A 3,442-nucleotide genomic window follows, 5' to 3' on the forward strand; every position below is an offset into this window, starting at 1 on the left:
ATCAATTAAAAAACAGGGCAATTTAGGAATCTGATATAGTATAGCACCACAAGTACTTTTCATGGGCATAGCTCAACAATCATTTTTTAAGTAGGTAATTCCGTACCCCAATCTGACTACGTCATCTACTTTATTTCCGTCACTACGACGTCACATTGACATAACTAGGCTAGCCAAAATGTACGGACCGTCGTTCAATACGAGCAGACGAGCGCCTAAAATCCGACAAGCGACGTCCTATATTAAGCCCAACGTTTTCAGCAATATAGAGAAGAGTGATAGTAGAATACCATTTGAAGCATATGCGTAAAACGGTAACCGTATCCGCTTAGGGCCTAGGCCAAGGTCGGGCAAGCATGAACGACGTCGGGAGTGAGTTTCTTGCCAACTCAGTCAGTGATGTCCAGAACCGCAAACATTTTTTATAAAACCTTATTCATTCTTGCTCAAATCGAGGTCTGGGCGAGACAAAAACAGCGAAGTAAGTGCATTTCCTACCAACATTTTCAAGGGTGATGTACGGCATACACATCACCGCACGTGTCTGATCGGCACATATGACCTAATGAGTAACGTTTCTGTACCTATATTTGAATCAGCTCTATTTCGTGTTTTTTAGCTCCGTTGTAATTAATTCAGCTTTATAGCATGATCGTTACGTAACAGTGTCGCATTTTTTGGATGGAATAGTCGCATGTGGGTTAAGGCTACCAACCGTCCCGGAATGACCGAGATAGTCTTGGAATTGACATCTGGCGTCCCGTATCCCGGGATGGGTTACGGTTCTAAAATAGAAAGTGATGTAAGCGTGTCGGCTTTGTTCAAAACTGGAAACGGATGTCTGGATATGATTTCATAACTTACGCGAATATTTTTTTTTTAATAAAACGATTACATCTGTATTGTTTTAATATTTTAATGGTGCTTATAACTGGCTTAGTTTTGTGCACCAGGATTACGATATTACGCGTTGGGTGTTCAAATACTTCGACCCATTATGAGGACGTATTCTATAACAAAATATAGAATTCTGGGATTTGTTTGTAAATTAATAAGATTTACGATTACGATTCATATTCAGTTCTTTGCAATGATTAATTAAAAATGATCTTGGGAAGTCACAGCGGGGACAATGTAATATTAAATGTTCGACGGTTTCGTTTTCCAAGCAAGTGTCACAAAGTCCATTGTCGTGGAGTCCGGTTTTATAAAGATGATAGTTTAAAGTTTAAACGACAGTGGCCTGTTTGTAGTCTAAACAAGATTATTTCATATCTTCTAGATACTTTGCTGCAGGAAAGATGGGAAGAATAAATTGAAGTGTAGAGCTTTCCCTAGTGTAACATAATAATTGTTCCAATCCATGTCGCACTTCGCATTGATAATTGACTTTGCTTCGTTTTTCGAGAGTATTATGATTAATGTTGCAATATTTTCTTGCATTGTTGCTCATTTTGCTAGTTTATCTGCCTTTTCGTTGCCAGCAATTCCAACATGTCCTGGGATCCACGCGAAATCTACGAAAATATGTTGCCTCCTGAGAGAAAATAGAACAGTTTTAATTTTAAAAAACAACATATGATTTACAGTGTAAATTTTACCTAATCCCTGTAAAAGGCCCAGACAATCGGTTAAAATCAAAACAAGTGTAACAGTTTTGGAAACGTCATACTTTAAAATAAAATATGAAGAGCCACATCCCGTATCCGCCTTTGATCCATTCGTATAAATCAATAAAGTACTGACCGTAATTCTCGGAAATATATTCATCACATGCTTGTTTAATTATGGATAAGGGATCTGTTTATGAGATAATATTAGCAAGCGACACATCAATATTTGGAAGGCGGTGACTGCAGATCTGGTATACAATTAACCGAAATTTGCTTGAAAACAACCGATGCGGTTAGCATATTGGAGGTTTTAAAACAAGGGTGACTTTGTAAAGCTTGTGCCATGTTTGTTCTATTATGTTGGTATTCGGATATTGCGTAATAGATAAAATTTTGCACTCATATCTCATGCAAGCCTGTAGGTAACGATATTTAAGTGGAATCTCTCTACAGAAAACATTTAGACAGCAGATCGGTGCGCTGGGCAAAGCGCCGCAGCAAATACGAAGAGATTGATTTACAAGTTCATTGATTTTTAAACCAATCTCCCACGTGGCGCAATCATCAGCAAATGTTCTGGATGTCGAGGAAATGTTGTTTGGAAGATCATTTTGTATGATTGTAAAAAGCAATGGACTTATCACACTACCTTGAACAATCATTCCCTTTTCCGATTTAAAACTATTAGAATAAGTGGATCCAACCCGTATTTGGAAAGATCGGTTTGATAAAAATGACTTTATCAACGATAAGATTCGTCCCTTTATTCCAATGTTATGAAATTTATAAATTAGTCATCACGCCAAACCATATGGTAAGCTTTTTCAATATTAATAAATACTGCAATTACGTGTCGCTTGCTTGAAGGAGCCTTGTATATATCATCGTGCAGATTGATAATATTGTTCAATGTTGATCTATTCGACCTGAAACCAGATTGTGTTTCGTGAATAATATTGAACCTGTCCAGAAACCATTCTAATCTGTTGGCCACCATTTATTCCATGACTTTACAAAGATTACTTGTAAGAGATATCGGGCGATAACATGACGGCGAGTTGTCCTTCTTCCCTGTTTTTAGTATAGGTGTGAATGGAATGCTGCCACGCTTCCAGCACGCGCCTTTCGAACCACGATAAAAAGCTGTAGCAAGGTGGAAAGTGTTTCTTTTGGTAAATTATTTATCATAGGATAACCTGTTTGATCCTGGCCAGGCGCTGTACTTTTACGCGAATGAAGCACATTTTTTAATTTGTACATTGTAAACGGAACATTCAGCGAGTTCTTATAGTCGAGGTTTAAATTTATTACTGGATATATACCAATTTCAAAGTTTCGTTTTCTATCCAAAAACTGATTATTATAATTTCCAGCACTGCTTACTGTTTGAAATGTAGCCCCCTCTAGGTTTGCCTTATCCTAATTACTTGTGACAGAAGCACCATTTTGACCCGTAAGCGTAGGAATATTATAATTTCTTGGGGGATCTGTAAATGCGTGTACCATTTTCCAAACTCTCGAAAACTGGGTTGGCGGGTTAATCGAGTAGCAGAATTCTTGCCAACAACCTCGTTTTGCTGCTAGTATTATTTCCCGAGCACTATCTCTCATCTTTTTGAAGTAGATAATATCTATTTCGTAAAATGTCTTCTTCATTTTCATATACGCTGCTTTTCGGAGTCGAATGGCCCTTGCGCAGTCGTTTGTCCACCATGGTACTGGCACCGAGATCCAAGAATTGATTTGTTAGCCTCGTGAATGAGTTCAGTTGTAAAACTATTGTTGAAGCTATCGATGTTCAATGTACTGATGATACGAGGCAATCGTGA

The sequence above is a fragment of the Styela clava genome, chromosome 6 (assembly GCF_964204865.1).
Source record: "Styela clava chromosome 6, kaStyClav1.hap1.2, whole genome shotgun sequence".
NCBI classification, from domain to species: Eukaryota; Metazoa; Chordata; class Ascidiacea; order Stolidobranchia; family Styelidae; genus Styela; species Styela clava.